The sequence below is a fragment of the Anser brachyrhynchus genome (genome assembly GCF_964034855.1).
Source record: "Anser brachyrhynchus genome assembly, chromosome: 1".
In the NCBI taxonomy this organism is placed as follows: Eukaryota; Metazoa; Chordata; class Aves; order Anseriformes; family Anatidae; genus Anser; species Anser brachyrhynchus.
Window position 1 is genome coordinate 92,733,054 of NC_137694.1, and position 22,316 is coordinate 92,755,369.

At 38.7% G+C, this 22,316-nt stretch overlaps 2 long non-coding RNA genes across 5 annotated transcripts; one reads left to right on the top strand and one right to left on the bottom strand.

The window, feature by feature from the left end:
• Positions 1–6,135: 6,135 nt before the first annotated feature.
• Positions 6,136–10,291, bottom strand: LOC308184461. The gene is made up of 3 exons (XR_013942655.1): positions 9,868–10,291; positions 9,624–9,758; positions 6,136–8,646 (listed from the first exon to the last, which is right to left on the bottom strand). It is a non-coding gene; the product is annotated as an uncharacterized lncRNA (long non-coding RNA).
• A 31-nt stretch (positions 10,292–10,322) lies between these two features.
• Positions 10,323–22,211, top strand: LOC308184466. 4 transcript variants are annotated; one of them, XR_013942656.1, is made up of 4 exons: positions 10,323–10,386; positions 11,887–12,266; positions 12,874–13,042; positions 18,923–19,747. It is a non-coding gene; the product is annotated as an uncharacterized lncRNA (long non-coding RNA). The 4 variants fall into 4 exon arrangements; XR_013942657.1 differs by lacking the exon at positions 11,887–12,266 and adding an exon at positions 20,137–22,211 and having other exon boundaries at positions 10,326–10,386; positions 18,923–19,294; XR_013942658.1 differs by lacking the exon at positions 11,887–12,266 and adding an exon at positions 18,372–18,513 and having other exon boundaries at positions 10,326–10,386.
• Positions 22,212–22,316: the final 105 nt, after the last annotated feature.

Genomic DNA, 22,316 nt, shown 5'->3' on the forward strand with positions numbered 1-22,316 from the left:
GAGAAGAAAAGAAGTTAACTTTTAGATAGTGAAATGCTACATGCTTGTGTTTTTTTTCCCCTCTACCAATTAGCTGATTTAGTCATGGATGGGGATTTTCCTCTTACAAACCCTGTTTTACAGAACAAGGCCAGTCTTTTGGGTTCAGTTTACTGCAGAAGTTTTGCAAGAGAGGAACTTGGAGAGATAAACTGTTTTCTTTTTTTAATGCTTATATTTATTTCTGATTCCCTTAACTAGGGAAAAAATCAGATCTAGAATCATAATAATATCAAGCTCCCCCTTTCCTAGGAGGAAAGGGGGAAAAGACAGAAATAAAGCTATTCTGAACCCTTCAGCTATTCTCAATATGTTCTTTTGGATGTCAGGGGAATGTAAGAAACAAATGAAATTACTCCTTGCTGGTTCTCAAAACCAAACATGAGCAGAAGGAAGCTTGTAAGATTTTTGTGCATCATAACCTTATATCAGGCGACATCTCTGTTGCCTTACATATTTACATATGACACTTTGAATACATGCTCAAAATGTTTCCTTCATTGTCACAGATAGCATTTGGTGGTTGCTTCTTGTCCAAACACAGATCTGCTAATGCTTCTTCGCAAACAGCTGTCCCCCAAAGCAAGACTGAAAGACTGCGCACAGACCACCTTGAGTTCTGCTATATAATGCCAGGAAGTAGAAAGTGGTCCTTGTGGCACACAAGGTTCTAGACATTTGGACAATGTCCAAAAATTTTGATTGCAAATGAACACGAATGATCTTTGTTGTCCTCTCCAAAATCCTCCTTGCCCCGGTACCCATGTACAGTAGAAAACAGCAGTGTAGAGGGGTGGCAGCTGCAGAAAGACAACAAAATCTTTGGGATTGGGCAGAGGGAAAACGAATGCTCATCTCACTTGCATGCAGAGCAGTCACATGTCAGTGAGGGACTAGAGCCTACATACCTTGAGCCTAGTAATAGCAATCTATTAAGCTGATGAAAACACTGACTCTTTTTACTGCAGGGTGAATGAAAGGATGTCCAAAAGATAATTAAAAGCTTATTATGGAACAGCCTTTAGGGTTATATAATTCTCTCTTTAGACCTGTTTTTGGCTATCATCACATCCTTTGGTTTTTATCCAATACTGGGGAAGTGCAGAGATAGAACTGTGTAAAACATCCAAGTTTTTCAGTTATCTGACAGTGGCAAGGTCTGCCAGACAAAGACCTCTGTTCTTTTCTCTATGCTCCATCTAGGCTATTTTGTTATTTCATTGTAAGACTTCATTTCAATTTCCTCTCCACTTAGTAAGTGTATTGAAAGAAGACTTTGTTGCTTCTTTCTTTCATACTAAACAATTTGATCATAGTAACTATTTTGTCCAGTAAAGGAAATCAAGTAGAGAATTAGTGAGAAATTCCATTGCTAGAAAAGCTCAATATTTTACAACAAAATATTTTTAGGATTAGAAACTTGTCTATACATTGGAGTAGAAAAGTTTGTGATTATTATTTTTTTTTCAATGAATAATGTGGCTATTGTGTCTTTGCACAGTGACTGGCAGAAAATCATTATATGGTTTAATTTAAACACTGGCATTTCATTATCCTAACAAACATGGGTAGGTTTTCCTTTAAAAAAAAAAAAAAAGTATGTTTGGGCTTTTCTGCTTTTTGTTTCAAGGTTGTCTCTCTTCCTTAGGTGTGAAGCTCAGACAGGTCTCACAGCAGAGATTATGCTTTAGGCACAGCAATGCAAAATAGTCTGCTTCATGCTTCATGACACTTTTTTTGGTAGAATTTTGGGGTTCGGTCTTGACCTGCAAGAGAAGATATAACACAAACAAAGCAAAGCTAGTCAGAAATACAAAAGTGTAGCTGTGTATTTTTCTTCTGTTCTACACTAATCAGTCTACAAGTCTTAAAATGGTGTCTTAAAACATGACTTGTCTGGAAAAAAAAAAAAAAATTCTATTGTATGTAAATCTGGTCCTGCCAAGCTATGGGCATAAGTAAGATAGTGAGACTTCATGTGTTGACTTGGTTTGAATGTTACTCGCTTATTTATTGGCAACTTTTATGGATATTTTCATTCATATCTATGGCCAAAAAAATCAATCCAGATAAAATGAGCACTTTCTTTAATAATTCCTGGTTGCTGCCATACATGAAGTTTGTGGAAGACCTGACTCTCTATTTGTATTCCTACTCTGTATACACAGGCATAAAGGAGGTGGTGATAGAAATGGCAGAGGCCCTGGCACAAGAAGCAGAGATGAAATGTCTGCATCTGAAGTTAGCTGCTGATCATTATCAGACTCAGGATAAATACTGTTCAGCACCAGGCTCTGGTGTAGGGTTGCCCGACTGACCTTGGCACTTCTTTCTCTTCATTCAGTATTTACACAATGATGGTACGAAAGGCAATAATGCACTTTTTTCTGTTTGAGTAACCTGCCTAGAAAGCTCACAATTAGAGTCTGTAACAACATTTACTGTAAGAGTTTTTCATCAAAAGGTCACTTCAAATAAAATCTAAACTTTTCATTAAAAATGGATTTGATGTTTTGTTTTTGGAAAAGCTTGATCAAATATTTATTGAAGATTCCCTTGTTGCAACAACATTTTGCAATATTTCTTCCCTCAACAGTTGTGGATAAATTGTACTCTGCAGAAACTCGTTTTAAATGGTTGACTTTTTGTCCCCTTTGTGGTCTGTGCTTTTTGAAACCTTGAACTTCTTCAAAGGACAATGTGTGCTGGAAGTACAACTAGTCAGGCTGATATATTTTTACAGTGCTTAGCACAACAGAAACCCTCATTTCAGTGGCGCCCTCTGGCTGCTACTACAACAGTTGCTTAATCTGGTTTTAGCAAAAGGACGGGCACAAAGGAAACAAATATTTTTCTGAGTTAATAAAAACAGGTATTTATTACTTGGAGTGGAACTGCAGGGGAAAATGAATAAGCTAAGAGGAACAAGGACTTAAGAGACAGGAGGCTATGAAATTAAGATGATACATAAATGTAAGGGAAGTAGGAAAGTGTGTGGCAATGATCAGTAAGTAATTAGAGCAATGAAAGATACATAGCCAGAGAGTCAATAGCACCAAAGTTACCTGGATGCAAGGGGACATTTCTATTAAAAAAAAAAAAAAAGAGGAGGAGGACTCAAAGCTAAAGGGAAACAGATTCATATTGCTACTGAAATGAGATGTGAAGAGATATGGAAAAAGTGAAGTGTGGTGAATTGAATAGAAAATGAAGGTGGAAGAAATAAAAATAAATATTCTGATGGTGCTTTCAGCAGGCTTAGCTCTCAAGGGGCTGGACCATCTCCTTTCCTTAACTTTCGGTTGTGGTTTAACCCGGCTGGCAGCTAAACACCACACAGCCGTTTGCTCACCCTCCCCCCTCCCTCTCTGGGATGGGGGAGAGAAACGGGAAAGTGAAGCCTGTGAGTTGAGATAAAGACAGTTTATTAAGACAGGAATATAATAATAACAATAATAATAATAGTAATAATGATAATAGTATTATTAATAATAATGTGTATGAAACAAGTGATGCGCAATGCAATTGCTCACCACCCGCTGACCGATGCCCAGCCTATCCCCTAGCAGCCGGCCCCCCACCCCGGCCAGCCACCCCTATATATTGTTTAGCATGACGTCAGATGGTATGGAATACCCCTTTGGCCGGTTTGGGTCAGCTGTCCTGGGTCTGTCCCCTCCCAGCTCCTGCTGCACCCCCAGCCTGCTCGCTGGCAGGACAGAGCGAGAAGCCGAAAAGTCCTTGGCCTGGTGTAAACACTGCTCTGCAACAATTAAAACATCAGCATGTTATCAGCGCTCTTCTCATCCTAATCCAAAACATAGCACCCTACCAGCTACTATGAGGAAAAATTAACTCTGTCCTAACTGGAACCAGGACACTTCCGCAAGTAGCTAGAGTGTGCTATAGAAATAGCTGGTTAGCCCCTGCTGAGATATTAATGGACTTTCTGAAGACTTCAGTGAGTGAACTGGTGTCAGCTGCCTCCTCCTCCCTCATAAAATATGGTTAAAATGCTGCCTGTCTCTGCCTGTTCATACTCCTAACAAGCCTGGGAGCACTCTGGTGGAAAGCACCTTTATTGGGGCACTGTGTAATGGGACTGGTGGTCAACTTCCCAAGGATCAGCTCTGGGGTTCCCAGTGGCAAGAGCAGTGTCTCAGAAGTGCGGCAGAGATCTGTGAGGCTGGAGTTTGTGCAATGTGTTGAATACAGCTAGGCAATTTAGAGGATTTAGGTGATGGTTAAGAAGATAAATGCCAAAAGGATGAGGAAAGGTCATCGGCCTTTCAAGATATCCAACCCTTGCTTTCAGCACTGCTGCGCAGTGAATAATCTAGTCTCTTGATCCTGGTTGCCTGACCGGCTGATAAACCCATTTAAACCATCGTAATTCTAGCTCGTATGATTCACCATACCCTCTTCAAATCTTAATTTGATCCTGTACACCTCTCCCCTATTTCATCCCTATTAGACATAAGTGAGGCTGAAGGCTATATTCAAGTTTCCTGCACAAATTAAAGGCTAGCTAACCATGTTGTGCAGACTGCTTGTAACACTACCTGAGCTGTCCTTTTGATGCTGAAAGCAGTTTGTGGCTGGAGATATAGTGTCTTGAAAAATTAATTTCCTTCTGAGAGTGTTGACAGCACGGTTCCTGTGTGGACAGGCCCCACATTAAGACCTCTTTAGCCACTGTCTTGCACTTTAGTCTTTCTCATCGTAATTCCTAAGAGTAATTTAGGCCAGCGAAGAAACTGAGCAGTCCGCCCTCTTCTGAGGGTCAGGAAGAAAACTGAGAGAGATATGAGTAAAGCAAGTTCAGACTCATTGTCAAGGAGCTCCATAAATTTAGGGAGTTGGCTGGTGGGTACATAAACTAAGGGTTGAGGAGATACCAACAACATCCCTACTCTTACTCAAGTTTTAAAGCTTGGTGCAAAACTGGTTTATTTCAAAGTTTTTGTTACCTTGGACTAAAAGTTTATTAATGTTTTTGGGGAAGCTTCCGTGGACTGACAAACAAAAACTTTTTCTCTTATTTGCTTAGCGTTTTTGGTTCACCTTGAGTTTTCTGAAGGTCTTCCTATCCTAAATAACAAATTTTTACAATGCAGTAAAATTTCCATTTGCAGCTAACTTTTAAGTAGGTTGCTCATGTTAGCAACAGTAAACTGTTTTACATGTGAACTTTAAATCCTTCCAAGGGGGACACAACTTCTGTTTCATTTTAGGAACAGAAATTAAACAAGATCCACAAGAACTGTCAATTTTTTGATCAATTAGCTGTTATCATGCTTGATGGTGTGCAACGTGTCTAGGCTGTCAAGATTCCAGTCAAGTGACTGAGAAATGACAATTGCTCTGTTACATCCAAATGTAAACTTGTGTGGAAGACAATAGTTCAGAGTACAGCCCATGGTATGGAATACGCAGAGTAGCTCCACTGAGTCCAGGTAAGTACACCAGTTCCTGACTACTTTTATGAATGTTGGCTAATGTGAAACTAATAGGAATTACAGGAGCTGGTAGTTATTTCTGATGCAAGTAAATAACAACACATTCTATTAAGAGAAGGGGAAAGGAAAAGCAGTGATTTGTGTTGCTCAGCGACTGTTACATATTAATAGGTTGTCCTGAGAGGAGCTGAGTTTGGTCCTTAACTGCTGAGTATTTCTCTTGTTTTTTAGATCTTCCTAACAGCAGTAATAATTTCATAGAGGTACTATATATTGTTGGAAGTCAAATGGAAAAGAATGGGGCATCTAACCTAATCTAATCTAATCAAACGTGTTAAGGAATGGAGGCATACTGAAGGCAAAAATTCAGTTAGTACTTGACCTGGATGGTAGGTCAAAAAAATATATGCTGCTCTGAAAATTACTGGCAGGGTCAGCTGGCTGGTCAGTGCAGCGTGCAGACCATATTTGCATTTGCATTGTTTGTGGGGTTCAGCTTGGAATTTTGTTATTTAGATTGAAACAAACAAACAATATATATTAAAAAATATGTTGATGTCTTGTTAAGATTATTTAGCATTAGAACAATTAAAAGGAAAGACAACTTCTTTGTTGAAGCCAAAGAACAAAAAACAGCCTGAAATCTACATAATATTTTTAAGGAGGTGAACATCTGCAATTAAATAACTGTTCTCTTTATATCTGTAAGACCTGGACACCACCTTAATTCTAGGAAGCTGAAGTGTGTTGTTGACTATGAGTCTGGCTTGCAACTTGCTATACAAAATTAAACTCTAAGACTCTCAAGAAAAAAAAAAATAGTCTTATACTACTTGTATGCAATGTTAAATCATTAGGGGGGTTGTTTTGTTTTGTTTTTCAATACAAAGTGCAGTACATCTGTAACTTTCCTGGTAAGGAACAGGAAAAGTAGGAGAACATTGTGATTTTTGTAGTTCAAGGTCATTCATCTTTCCTTCATGTTACTCAGCCCTGCAAAATTCATGTCCACATATATCAAGATATCTCTTGATGGCTGTGAATGTGATCTACCAGATGGAGAATTTATTTGAAGCTGGAAAGAACTTTAAGGAAACATTAAGTTATTTAGGGTGTAATTTTGTACTTTCAGTGGCAAAGATACACCTTAAAAGAATTGGAATAAGATTTTATTGTAACTAAGTTATTACATACAAAGTTTAGGCAAGGATGTTGAATTTTCTGGGACACCAGAAATAGGATTGCTGTTTTAAAAAATAGATGCTGTATCTAAGTATTAGAGTGTTTGCCAAACATTACTGCAAAAGCATGGAAATAAGAATAAAGGACAAGAATCTTGAATAGTCTAAATATTACACAGTATACCCATGTGACTATTTTTCATTTAGTGTTTTGGACTGGTATACATTTCCTTATATGCATATATGTGTGTGTATACATACGTAAATATATATACACACATACTTTGCACTGTGATTCTCACTGTGAGGTTCCCAAAGTAACTCAGTTGTTTACATGTACAACTACTGTTATATTTAAGTAAGATCTTCTCTTTGTTACACTTGATTGCTTTTCCTGCCCAGTAGTCTCCTTTGTCTGAAGGTAGACAACATCTTGGAGGAGGAAGGTTTATTTATCTGTGGTTGCAAAGTGTCAGACACAGGGGTAGGTAGAGCTCAAAATAAACTGAAAATAGATAGGTCCTGTGTGTTGTGTTCCTCTAGTATGTAAAGGTTTGGGGATTGTGGAGATCGTATCTATTAAGCTATTTTCAGGTCATCTTTTGGGAAAACATTAATCTGAAGTATCTTTAGTTATCATTGTCTTCTTCAGCAGCACAGCTACCTAGACTATAATTGGTACCTTCCCCTTTCCCCTCCTTTTAAACCTTGTTAAAGGGTTTTTGTTTGTTTGTTTTTTCCCTTTGAAACCTTTCTTAAAGTTTAAAAATACTAACATCAAAACCTTTTCATTTAAGGTGATGTGGGTCTCTTTTCCTTTGCCTTTCCAGTACTTAAAATACAAATGCTGTGGAATAGTGTAGTGTCATTAGCAAGCAATGATCAGCTCAAGATAAAACACTCAAATGAAGGTTGTAAGTAGTTTATCTCTATCAGCCTACTAGATTTCTCCTAATAACCTTCTCACTGGTTTAGAAACGTGTCTTCTAGTCTCTCATGGCTACTGAACAAGTTCTACAACAGTCCAATAATATTAAAACACTAAATGTGCTTAAATCTCTAAATGACCATTTGAAGTTACTTGAATCTTATAGCCACTTTCCTTAGATAATATCTTCTGATAATGAAAAAGCTCTAAGCATTTTGAAAGCTCACCTTTCTTCACTATGCATGTAAAAGAAGATCAAAACATACTATTTAATAGGGTAAAAGCTTAAATAATGGAAAGTTCCTTCTCTCATTTATAGACCAGAAATTACATCAGACTCAGAGGGGAGCACGCTGAGTTTTGTACGTGGTGTTACTAAGACCCTCCGTGCTTTGGTGATAGGAAGGAAAAGCTGATTTGGAGCCATTCCAAGTAGTTTCATGTCAAAAGAGAATCTATTCCCTATTTTAACCATTACCAGAAACATTCCTGTTCAGATATTTTAAGATTTGAGATGGACTCTGAGGTTTCCAACCATTTTTCTAGAAATGTCTTAAAAGTCTATTTCGTGTTTTGGTGGCACACTGGAATAACAGGGTGACCAAGATAAAGCTGAATCATAGACAAACTGGAGGCAATGTACTGCCCCGTGGTTTAGGGTCAAGTGTTTTATATTGATAAACTGAACTGTTTTTCCCCATTTTCAGGATCAGAACGGCATTGCAAAACACTTTTTTCACACTGAATTTTTAAGACACAACTTTAATTTTGTAGTGTACTTCTATATTATTTAGGTAACAAGGACAGAAATAGAAAAAGCAGCATAAAGTCTTGTATAAACATTGCCAGGGTGCCTCTTTGTTCAGATTATTAGGACTTTAGCCAAGCAACAGGACAAGAATAGTAACAAATTCAGAAGAAAAGAAGGAACCTGAAGCGGGAACTGGACTTATACAGAGTCTGAGTTAATTCATCAAATCCTGCATTGCTTGCAACCAGTCACCTTCATGAATTCAAAAAACGTTCCTTATTTTTTCACCTGCCAGGGAGATTTATATAAGAGACATTTAAAAACACATTTTAGATCAAAAAAGTACCTATTCCTTAGTAATATTTAACTTATTTTCTTAAGAAAGTGTTGTTCAGATGCACTAGAGGGGTTTAAAAATACTCATTGAAGACGCTTCACATCATTTCATCCTTTTTTCTCAGAATATTTTGGGCCAAGTAAGGAATATGCATTAAAGCACAACCCAGAACTGCTGTTGCAGGTGCTGTGCCTCAGAATTTGTGGGATCTTATATTGGTTAAGACACGAGAAAGGAAATGCTCAGGAAATTAAGCTACATCTGTCCATATGCAAAAAGCCATTGCTCAAATTTAATTGGCAGGATTACAAATCAAAAATGCCATCATTAGCATAATTCTGTTTTGATGATACTGTTAGCGATTAGGAGTGTCTCCAGAGAACATACAGACCACAAATTGTCAAAGGAAAGCGACAACAATTCTCACTTCAAGAAAAACTTCCAATTTACATAACTAGCCTTGACTCATGATGCAGGTTTTATAAATGACTTTGTCAATCTAAGAGATGCTTGCATTTCAAATTATGAAGCCCCTGTGAGTACAGACCCATTACTCTGAATGGAGAGGCCATAAAAACATCAGTACCTTTGACATAAAACTGATGTATTATGTAATAATGTTTCAAGTAGAAGTTGGAGCTTCATTTATCAGCAACGTCTGTAGTTGGGTTTTGTACAGGTTATGAATGAAACCATGAATGTTTCAGTCACATCACAGATGCTAATAAAATGACATAATGGAGAGGCTGAGGGAGATGGATGCAGGATGTAATGACTCTTTCAAGCTGACTGTTCCCAAAGAAAGGGGGAGGAGGATGGATGGGAATATCTACTTTAGAATGATGCTTAGCATCTTACTACAGATAGAAAATTGAGCTGTTTGATGTGGGAGCTGCCAGACTAAGTAGGGAAAAGGCAGGTTTCTTACCTCAGTTTGTGTAATTCAGCTTATTCTAGCAGCTCGTGCATTTCACTAGCTGCTCATCTTGACCGTTGCATTTCCCTGTATGTAGATCAAAATTATAGCTGGGAAAGTGGGAGATTAAAATCCAGCAAAATTCACCTGTGAAAAGAGATTTAAAACAGGGTAGAGAATGGGAAAGAAAGGGTGAAAAAGCCAGAATTCAGAAAAGCCTCAGGAGGATAAATTTAAAGCTAAGATGCAAACCAACCAATATAAGTGAAGGCCGCTCTTTCTCTCTCGTGGTAATCCATGTGCATATTAACAGACCCAGTGAATTAGTGAGTTAAGCCTTCTCAACCACAACCTGAAGCTGGAACTCCCCTGACTGAGCACCTGGAGTTTGGTTTCACTTCTCTAAGAGCTCTTGGCACATATCTGCAGTATGAGACTAAAGCTGCCTCCTGATAGCACTGACTTGTGTCATGTGTGAGTAGTAAAGTATGACAGGAAGAGACTCCTGAGTACAGCAGGTCAAGCCTATTTAGTTGCTACTCTGAGCAAAAGCCAACTGAATCCTGGCCACTTGCCTAAGTAAATGTACTCTGCTTTATATCTGAAAGCAGCTGAGAAAAAATCAAGTAAGCAATGCCTCCTGTGAAGCACACCTGCCATTACCTTTGCATCTCTTTAAATACTACACTCCCTGCACTTTCTTGCTCTCCAAATGCTCCATGTAATATTCTCTTGGGGGAAGGGATGAAGGCTTTCAGACCTATCTGTTGTAAAGGTGTGCACTCAGCTAGAACACTAGCTTATATGTGTTGTCATTTTGTTTGCATTTGGGAACATCAATAAGGCTGTCACAGCATTATTAGGTAATAGGGCTTAATTTCTTTAGGGGGTTACATAGATAGATCTGTTCTGTATGTTCCTGTCATGGAATGTTTCTAATGAACTAGAAGGCAGTGTGGTTTTTTGTGTTGTTGTTGTTGTTTGTTGTTGTTGTTGTTTAAGTATCTGACTACTCAACTTTTCAGGAACTATTTATTGTTAGAATAAAGGAAGTAGCTACTTGAACTGCAAGATTCTTGCAAAGATACCAGGCTCATTTTAAATTGTTCCTGAGATGTTATGATAAATACCTGATATTTTCTTATTTAGAAAGACAGTGGCAAAAATTAGTTTTACTTTTAACAAGAATTTAGAAAAGCATACAGCTTAATTACTTCTCACACTGGAATTTGAGACTGTAGTTAATCCTGTGCTTTTCAGATTTATGCTTTTGATTCCCACAGTGACCACAAATCTGTTCCTGAAAGCTTTTCTCTCTTGCTTGTCTCAGTCAGATCCCACATGCTGTTTTTCAAGGTGACATGCAGCTATTTAGACACAGGAGGAAGTGAGGAGGGAAAGGAGAGGAGAAATCATTCCATTATAAATTGGTGTAAAAATGAAATAAAACTTTAAGGTGTTACACAGAAAATATTGATTCTCTCAGAGTATTACAGGAGCAGTGCATCTCCACCTTTCATGTCCTCCTAATCCTATTAGATAACACCAGGAATAAGAAGCTGGCACAATAACAAAAGCCAAATAAATGCTTTTGAACTGTTGGAAGTATGGGGGGGGGGGGGGGGGGGTGCGGAATATAAAGCACTGGGAGTCTGACAAGAAGCCAGGAGTATAATGCCTCTAGTCATCTTCATAATGGCCATCACTCAGATGTGTCCGTTTTAGACTTGGGAAGATTCTCCCAGTGGTATTAAATCCACTGGAGACTTTTTGATTTCAGTATCATCTTGCACAAAAGTTCTTATGAATTTCTGCTTTTTTCAGTATTTTGATCTTTCTTTCTCAGCTAAACTAGGAAAGGTACCTATCTGAGCTCTGCTATTTGAGTACATTTTCAAATAATATGATCTTCTGAGTGCATATCTCTGTTTTTCAAGGTGTCCTACAATTATTATCAAGAACGAGGAGGTGGTGGGGTACTTCTGTTACTTTAGAGCCCCTCCTCCTTGGAACTCCATTGCAGCAGAATTTTCTGGTAATCATCCTGTGCATCCAATGATTTCTGGGGTTTGATTGTTTTTCTTTTTATTCTAAAGACTCTTTATTTGTGTAGCCTGAAGTGTCTACATAGCATCTGCCTCACATTCCACATAGGAAACTGAGACAAAGAAGAATGAGTCGCACTCAAGACAACAATGTTGTAGGATTACAATTTATATTTGAGTCCACATCTTTTCTGTCTAGTGACTTGTTCCCCTGTCCTCTCCTTTTCCAGCTGAATAGGACAATTGTTCTTTAATGGAGGGAAGCATGTTGAAGCAATACAATGTTACTTTCAGATGCAAACTATACAGAGTTTCCCAGCTGTCTAACTCCAAACCAGTGAACCTATACCTGTAAATCACACCTGTATCAAAAGAGTTTCCAAAATAAAGATTCTTGTGTGAGCTAACTGGACTTTTGAAAATTCAGTTACAACTGAAGGCTATGACTCCAGCTACAAGCAGAACACAAACCCAGGTTACCAGGGAGGAAGGAGGAAGAGGAGTCGGAAGGTTTCGTTGTGGCAAATCAGGTGCACAGTTTGGGAAGGAAGTGAAAATGCACATCTTTGTTAGAAATGTTACAAAAACTCAACATCTCTAAGCAGCAACTGTAAGCACCTTTTCTTAAGAAGTCCTTTTTTTTGTTTCAGAGCACCTTGCTAAAATCTTGTAGTACTAAAAAGGAAAGGTATTGCGAGGGCTTAGGACAACTTTGCAAACTCTAGCCCCATAGCCGTACACATACAATCATTGGCTGCCAATCGTATGGCACAAGTGTGGCAGGAAATATAGGATTTTGTTTCCAAGATGTAAACTTATGCTATTTTGATAAATAAGAAGTCACTTTCAGTGAACTGAATTGTGAAATACATGGTCTATCCACAACTCTGCCAGTGCCAAGATTTCTAGCAGCTGCAAGGTTTCTACCTGTTATAAACCCATGACTAGAGGACACCTTTGTGTCAAAACAGGAAAGTTGTATGGGAGTGTGGATAAACAGGTTTTCAGCATCCATGGCTACTCCTGCAAGTTTGAAGATTTAAGATTATGGTGAATTTAGCTTTTATTCATTGGATGCCAAATAATTGTATTTTTTTTCCTCTTGTGTAAACATCCTGTGTTTTAACTATATATTGAGGAGAAAAGCTTGTAAATGGAGGTTAGCAAAATCCTACCATGTATGTATATTCAATTGTGGTTTGCTTCCAAATATGAAGGTGATGTTAGGTGTGCTACCTGGCAAGCATGAAATCCTCTTTCCCTTGGCTGAGGGTTCTTCACTTCCAAGAAGACTTCACCACTCAGAAGATTGCTTCCAAACTTTACTTCCCATCACCATCAGAGATGTTGTGTTTAGTGCTAGCCTGCACGTGCTCGGGTGACAAGGTTAGTTTCTCCTGGATGTTGTTTAGCATGTTCCAGTGGATGTCAAATTTGGCCTCAAAGGGAGACATGAAATCAAATGTAAAGCAAGCATTGCAGATGTACCATAGGCTGTTCTGGGAAATGTCTATGTTGTTATACAGCCTGTAGAAATACAAAGCACATATCACTTAAAAGGTTCAGGTTTGTTGTTATGCTGATTTTATAGCTCTTCAGATACTGTTTCATAGTCCTAAATTTGCACAGTAGGTTAAAGCATCATTTACATCCTGGTGTCATCACTCACTAGTGTTACTAATGGCTTTAAAATAGCTGTGATTAGAAGCCTGCTTATTAGGATTAGGGAAGCAGCACTATTAATACTGTGTAGCACTTGTCTGTCTCAAGAGCTACCTGGGAGCAGACTGAGGTTAAATAGTTGTCCAACTGTTGTACAGCGACAACTAGTGTAACATAAACTGAACCTTCCACGTCCAGAAATGGACTGAAGTTAATATAAATTAAACACCAGAGCTGGATACTCAAAGTCCTTTTCTGTACTCCATCCATTGAAGGAAGATTGCATAATTTGCCTTTTCATAGTCAAGTGCAGTAGTACTTGATGTTTTTTAGAGTACTTCCACTAGCACTGACAATTGTGGGCAAAGCAGCAGCTGCCACCTTCATGGTCACGCCTCAGAGGGATGTTACACATGTGCACATCATAATGAGATAATAAAATTACAAATTACTACTTTGTTTCGATTAAAGTTAGAGAAGCATTGGAGAGACCTCACTCCAAATGAGCATCTTTGTGGGAAAGTCCTTTGAATGTTTCCTGGCTTCTTTGGATGCTGAGGGAAGTATTGCATTTTTCCAAGCTATCTGAGGGCTTAGAGGTTTTATAGTGAATTATTTTCAAAGTAAGTTAACGGTTTGCCAAACTTAATGTAGAGCTGTAAAGGGTGCTTCTAAGTACTAGTTCAGAGAGGCTTTTGCCACCTGAGATATTGTGAGATACTTTATATCAGGAAAATACCACATAAAAGTCACTACATCCTTGTGCTCCTTAAGCTCTTGAGTATTTTTGAAAATGTTACATTCAGGTTCAACTGCTCAAATATTACAGCTGCCAACTGTCCTATCCTTATTAGTTTCTTGATTCAAGAAAACTGTGCCTTTTCTGCACATTTTTTAGTGAAAACTAACTAAAGATTTCTTCACCAGAAGTTGAGAGACAACAAAACTGTCTGATGTCCCTCCTCTTAGAGGTGACTAATTTGGGTATCTTGGGAGAATATAAAACCAAGGGACTGAAATAAGTCTTTTTGCAGAAGTATCTGTAATAATCACTGCAATGAATGAAAAATGATTTTTAAGTTAGGGGTCTGAATGTTTTGCCTTCTATGGAAAGCAGCTGGCTTGCAATTGCTTTTTGTTTCCATGTTCCCTTACTATAGATGTCTGCAAATTACTTTGTCGTGAGTGTCTGAGGAGGAATGTTGCAGAAGGTTCTGCTTCCCTTTCTTTCTGAAAAACAAGCTGGAGAAATAGAGTTAAGCATTCATCACAAATTTAAAAACTCTCTCATGAAATCTGGAATGTAGCTTGTAACTATAATTTTAGATGTTATGACAGAACTGAATCAATGCCCTAGAAACGATGTACTTGGTGAGTATTTGAAGTGTATAGAAATTGCCTTGCTTCCAGGGAAGGAAATGAAGTATAAAGGCTTTAGATCTAGCCCAAGATTCCCAGCTCTTGGAGTCAGGGTTAAATCTGAATGTGTTTTATTCTCAGTATTGGAGTGGAGTGTAAATGGAGTTCTTAAAAGATTTGACACAATGTATGGCCTGTCATAGGAGTTAAGGATACAGTATGCAATTATACCATAGAAGTTGCTTGTGATGCCTTGCTACCTTTTGAACAACTAAATGAAGTTTTTAATTACTGAAGTGCTGTGTCTGAAGAGAGCTAATATTTGATGTTCCAATAGCTGATAAACATTTGCTGTGACCCATAAACCATGGATTTTCTCTGGTGTTGCAAGCAGCTTGCAAAAGAAAAAAAAAGTCAACATTTATTTTCCTAGGTGTTAAGAAAGAATCTGCATCCCATTGGTAGTCTGTAAATCATTTACTATTTCTGGTGTTTGGCTTCCTTTACTGTACTGCATCATTCCTATATGGAATAACAATGCTCTCCTGAACTAGAGAACAGTAAATGACAAGTGAAGGGCAGCTGTTAAACACTGAAAAATGTGTTTGAAAGTGGTCAGAATTCTTGAAGCTTGTTAAGATTCTCTGAAATAGCTTGGAGGTTCACCAAGCAAAACTATGATCTGCAGTGACCTGAAGGAGGCACTCTTACCCAGAAATCAGTTTTAATAAGTATTTCTTCTACCTCAGAGGCAGACAGACTAAAAGTCCGGCTGAACACTATTAAATGGACCCTAAAGCCACTAAGAGGTCTTGTTTTAGTATGTGAAACTATGGAAAGATTTCAAATTTTCACATCTCTTACAAACCTGAATGTCTGCTCAAGATCATGAAGAAAATGTCAGTGTCTCCTATTAAATATATATCTATATTATTTTTATTTATCTCAAGTCTGGAAATGGAGAAAGCACAGACTCATAGCTATGCAACAGGAAAAAAACATGCAGATTCCCTGAAGACTGAAATGCAGTATCAGGCTGCTTGAGGCCATAAAAAGCTGTTGTTGAAAATGATAGCTTTTTTAAAAGTGAGGCTAACAGAGAGGTTATTTCTAATTCAGATCAGATCAGTTTGCTTTATTTTTGTATGCATGATAAGTAGAAAGACGATTTGGGAGTGTAGGTAAGAGTAAGTGAAACATAAGCAGCTGAAGACTAATACGTCCCACATTTTACTATATCAAGGAGAAATAGGAATAAGCTGGTATGGACTTTGAGCAGCCTCTGCCTACCAAATACAGGCAAGCTGTTCAGAAGACTTGTGTGTTTTATGTTTCACAAGTTACTTTTATATAAACTGCTATGAAAGTATGACTTAACTGGAAATGGGTCCTGTCCCACTCCCGAAAGCAAAGGAAATGGCTCAGAGCCAGAGCAGGAGCTGCTCTTCAAACTGGGTAAAAAGGACAGGCTACAACACATGCATGAAGCAGGTTACTTCACAATTCCTATGGTTTTATACATACCAAGGACTATGCTTGGTCTGTTTGCACTGTGGTATCCAGATCTTAAAGTGCATATATAGTTACATGTATTCCTCTGACACAGAGAAGAGCTAGTACTTCCATTTTATAGACAGAAACTGAAATCTGCTCATCCCACCATTAACAAATGCCTTCAAAGCCTGAGTTCATCCTTCCTATACCTCACATCTCAATACAGCGAGTGTATGAGAAGATAGGGGGTGATTTTTGATTTTTCCGGTTGTTTTTTGTTTTCAAGAAGTGCTGTGGGAGAAACCTCAGACCTTGATAGGTTCAGTGAGATATGAGAGTATGCTCTGAGGACTGTGATCTTGAAATAACCAGGCTATCCATTTTGCAAGACCACTTATCCAATCTGTACCTTGCCTGTTTGCCTAGGAGAAGGTTGTGGGAAACAACATCAAGCACTTTGCTGAAGTTCAGGTAAAAATATCCACTACTTTCCCAAGTCAACAGAAAATGTTATTTTGTTGTAGAAGGGGTGGTCAGGTGAATCAGGCATGATGTGCCTTTGGTAAACCCATGTTGGATTCACTCAGCCACCTGCTTGATTTGGTTTGTAACGGTTTCTAGGAGGACTCTTGATTACTTTCACAGAATCGTAGAATAGATTGTGTTGGAAGGGATCTTAAAAATCATCTAATTCCAATCCCCCTGCCATAAGCAGGCACACCTTCCACTAGCCAGGTTGCTCAAAGCCCCATCCAACCTGGCTTTGAACACTTCCAGGGATGGGGGTGTTCGCAGAGACTGAAGTAAGACTAATGGTCATGTAGTTTCCTGGCTCCTCATTTGGGCCTTCTCATAAATGGCTATGGCATTTGGGGCATGAATTCCAGCCATCATTTGGGGCAGACTTCTCTGGCTTCCTAAAGAACAAAGATTTCTTCTAATTGTAAATTATGTCCTGCAGTATCTTGACTCCTCTTTAGCTTATCTCCCTCCCTTTTTTAAGATTTGTTAGGGTTATGGGATAGGGAAGAGAAGATGGCTGTATGTGGGTTAGATCCCATCAGCAAGCTATTTTCTTAGTGTAACCTGCTCTGTCACTTAAACTGACATTCGCCTCTACCCAGCAAAGTTAGAACAGTATCCAGTTCATGTAAAAGCAGTTTTATCTCTGGGATCCTTGCTGTAAAATGTAAAATTCCCCTTTCTTTAAACACAGGTTCTACATACGTCCCATAGTGACAAAACATGCAATATACAATCTGTTGAAATTTTAAATTGCTTAATTTCTTGGAGTAAAGGGTTACACTTTGCAGCCTGTAATGACCCTAAAAATGATGCTCCCATGAACATCAGTAGAAGCACTGAAGACAACGGAGAGGAAAAAAAAAAATCTTGCCTGAGGTAATCCTGCAGTTTTTGTGTATTCTGATTATGATTCAGGATGGCACTTAGTTTTGCATATGTTTTGTCTTGCATACATATAGTGAACTCAGCAAAGGTATTTGCATAGTTGAAGGTAAGGATGTATTACAGCGCTCTGCCAGATGAGATTCATAGCAGTCCTCACCTGTCAAGATCCCGCTTACTGTGAACAACACAGCAGGTCTACCAGGAAGAAACACCCTGCTCACACTGGAAAGCACTGCTTTACTCTCCAGAAATCACCAAATCTACCTGCCTACATGTTATGAGTTCTCCTGATGGGCTATAAATATGTAGCTAACAGACAGAAGAGTGTGTATGTGCAGAACAGTGCAATGTGACTAACTCGTTAATTCTGTCTCAAAGACCACCAGGATAAAGGCTTATTTCAAAAGAAAGACTTCCACCTACTGAAAATCCCTAGTTTCTTGAGAGCTGGATTAACAGGTCACACACAAATGCAGATGCCCGCATGCCACTTCACCTAAATGTCAATAGATTTTCTTCTGCCACCACCAATCACATTTCTCCTAAAGAAATCGTTCTATAGCCTTTGTTGGGGAATCAGTGAGGTTTATTTCTAGATCTTTTATTCTTGCATTCGTTTCACAGCAAATTATTTCCTTCATTCTAAAATTGTTCTCTTCCTTGAAAGGAAGTGAAAGGTGAAATGCTTTTCAGACAAAACATTAGACAAGTTTTTTTAATCAACTATTACATTCTTTCTCCATTCCTTAAAATCTTGTTTAGATTTGGTACCTATTTTTTAACGTTATAGATCCTGTGAAAAATCAAGAAGTCTTTCCAGACAACCCATTATTCTTAAAATTTACATATACCACATTGAACAGGAGATGGGAGGACTGTAATGAACAACAGCAGAGTAATGAAATAAGCCCACGGATATAACCCATCTGTAGGTAAATAATTTTCAACCAACCTCTAGCCTGAGGGAGATCATGTTTCATTTAGACATTGAATGAGCTAGCTGCATCAGCAAATCCATCTCTCAGATGTTACAATTTATTCCTGCCTGACGTTGAATTCCATATAACAGTCTGCAGGCAAAGAAAACTGCTGATCAAAACTTGTTTTTTTTTTGAAATGCTTGCACTGGTGTGATAAACCACAGTGAAGTATAGCTGATGCGTCTTGGTGTGAGGAAAAACTTAAGTGATATAAAGGTTTTGGTTTTGTTGTTTGTGAACCTTTCTGTTTCAACTGCAACTCACTAAGTAACTCTGTCCTTCCTGTTGAAACAAGATTCTATGGTCCAGTACATAACCAAGTACCACGCTCTAATGATTTGTTTTGTTTTTTTCCTTCAAGAACTTAGCCAATAGAACATCCTCCATTTGTTTCTGGGTTTTAGCAGTCCAGAAGAGTCACCTGTAAGCAGTACCTGTGTGATGGTTGGCATGGCTGCAGTAAGAATACAGCATGTTCCTAAGGAAGACACCCTATACTAGTATGTTAAACATGGAAAACCCTCCAGTTCAGGGCATCACACACAACCCTTTGCAACCAGTGCAAGTTGAGAAGAGAAGAACTCTTAGTGCAAGTCATCTAAACCTCATTAATCCCCAAGAACACTTATTTGTTGGAAGGAGTTCTGTCTGAAAATTGAAATGCTTGGAATTACAGTGGATTGGTGAGGGGAAAAAAAAAAGGAAAAAAAAAAGTGTTCACCAAATGTAAGAGGTACTGTCTTCAACTTAATTAATATTGTATGTTGTCTCTGTTTGACCTCTTGTACTCCTTGGAAAAGTTCTAGAATCGAATTGTAAGTATTTTACCTCATGAGCAGTGTGAGGGATGTTTTAATTCTGCACCCCATTTCTGTGCTGACTTGGAATTTATGAGACCTCTGAGAGACTCTTTTAGAATTTAATCCTCTATGCTTTGCCAATAATTGTAATATTTGTTGTCAGGGTAAGCCCAAAACCAAGGAACAAGTGTCCAAATGGTCCTGCTTTACTGAGGACGTTTTAATGTTTGACTTGTCTATGCTGAACTGAGCTCAGGTAATTAGCTCAGTATTCAGTAATTGCTGCAGTGGTATCTGGGGGCCTAAAAAGAAAGATGTAGCACAATAAAGTGCTAAATTAGAAAGAGTTCTCTAGCAACGTGTGAAGACATGTGAACACACTGCATTCTGTGGTTGTGAACACACCACATTCTGTGTCACAGAGTTCTTCCTTCAACCAATACATATGTATGAAACATAAGCAAAAGTTTAGGTCTTTTCCTGAGTGGTCTCAGGAGTCCAGCGGTTTAGGTTTGTTTTCCAAAAGCAAAAATATGGGACAATTTCAAGCCATGGATGACATGCTTGTCCCCATTAATGCATGCCCTAATGCTTACCTGCATTACTTTTCGTAGTATAATTGAACATAGTTTTTTAAAAAGCAAGGATAAGATGTGAAAAGATATTGAGAACCCTTAGCTGTTTTGTGATTGTACAAATTGTTTTCTGCTCTATTGCTGTTCTTTGCTCTATATGAAATTACATTTCTTTCTGTGGTCCATGTTCATTTCTACAGATATACAGATAAAATGGGCAGCCTGGTAGTCTACATGAAGAGTAAATGGTGCTTATCAGACCAGAAAGTACCTGCACTTCCCTGTAAGTCTGGAGCACACAACCATAGCCAGCCTATGAAGCCATCCTGGGCAACTGTAGAAAGGTTAGGATATAAAATGGGGAACATATTTTTGACTTTGGCAGAGCAAGATTGCTAAGAAAGTGTTGCACTAATACACTGATTTAAAGAAGAAATCTTTTGAATGCAGTGTCTTTGTTCCCCAAGCACGTCTGAGAAATTTCCATGAAGTAGCTGTGCCTATTTTTCAAATCAATGTTTTGTATTTACAGTGTATAGCAAGATGGCCTTCTGTAAGACCTGAAAGGGATTAATTTATCAGCTGACTTAAACCCATTTAGCTTTTGTGGTTTGCTGCTTACTACTTAAGACCCTTCCTTTGTCTCAAAGCATATGGTGGTAGTACCAGTATAGTATTCAAGACTCGGAATTATTCTGACCCTGGTGATGTAACAGAGGCTATGCAGGGCAATCCAAGTAAAAAGAACATATTTCAAAGGCTAGTAGGTTTACAGAGGCCAAAGACATTATGAAAGCCCCCCCCGGCCATATCACAGAGTCACTCTCAAATTTGAAATAATACTTAGCTTGAGAAATTGGGGAAGAGCCCCAAACTGTTTTAGCTCCTTATTTTCAATTGTGTGCTGTTGAATTCTGTACTTACAAAACAAAATTAGCACCAAGTATTTTGCTCAAAGTGGTTTAAGAATAGCTGTGCAGCTTTTTACCCAGCATCCTTGGTTTGATGCATGTTTGCACTTCTCTAAGAAAATATTGTGATTGCTTGAAAGTGGACTTTTTAATTCATTACAAAACAGAACTTCATTTAACATTTGAGACAGAAGTTCTCTCTGCACACACACACACACACACACAAAAGTTTGGGTTTTGTTCCCTGAATATCTCACTACAACATACCTGGATTCGCTGCAAATTGAACAACCTTTTTTAAATGGAGCCTTTGATTTTTGTCTTTAATGCAATGAAAAGCAATGCTATTGCCCAGTTTCCAAACTTTGATTCCACAGTAAATATTCTCCAGAAATAGAGATTTATAATTAATTACTATTCCATAAAATGTGTGGGACTGACTGTCATATAGGTGGCACTCAATTATGGATGTCTATACCAGGCTTAAAAGTATGAAATATGTTAATTGTAAAATAATAATTACCTTGTTATTGCAGACAATTACCAAGAACAAATGTTTTTGAACATGAGTCCCTTCACCTATTACAGCTCTGCACTGTTCCCCTGGATTCCCTCCTGACTTACAGCAGAATAAAAGGGAAATTGAATCCCTCTCTGCATTTAGCAATGACTCACATTATGGCTGAATTTCTATACTGGCAGAAATGTAATGCCTAAATTATGGATTGCCAACTAGAGCAGTCACAAAGCCTTTCTTCTTTCTGTTGCTGTAATTGAAGTTGATATTTCCTCTGCTTGTGATGGAAGTAACGGGCCGGAAAACAAGCGGTGCCCAGCTGCCTCTTGAGCTGTGCTGTAGGTAGCGGCATACAGTCAGAATAAAGTTGTTCTGATGGCTCCCTCTGTAAGAGCGGGATGTAGTGTTTGATCAGATAGGAATTCCTTGTGTTTCTGCAAGTCTCAGAAGTCCTGAAGTACAGGCCAGGAACTGAGAAAAACTCTTCCAAAAGAAAAGCAACCAGCTAAGTGGCAGTGTGAGCGTTTGGTGTGTCTCATGGCATCTTTATGCTCCTGTAGCAGACCAGTTGCTCCGAGCTAAGCTTGAGAGACAGGAGGAAGGAGGGTGGTAAAATCTCAGTGGGAACGTGGGGGACTGCTGACCTTGTGCCCTCCAAAAACCACCTGTGGCTGGGAAGAGGGCAGAGGGCAGGAGCAGCGGACATGCTGGAGGCATTTTTGACAGAGTTTCACTGGCTGTGGGTGGGGGCTGGGTGAAGGCCGCCACATCCCCTGCTTCTCCAGCCATGTCTGCCTCCTCCCCGAGCACTCTCAGAGGCTGGACTGCCTTTGGGAAGTAGAAAACACATCTTTTGTCCTGGGATCCTCCCTCTCTGGCAGTCAGGGAGGAGGTGTCAGTGCTGCTTTTGGCCGTTTGCCTGTGGTAAGGACAGGAGCAATATTTCTCTTGT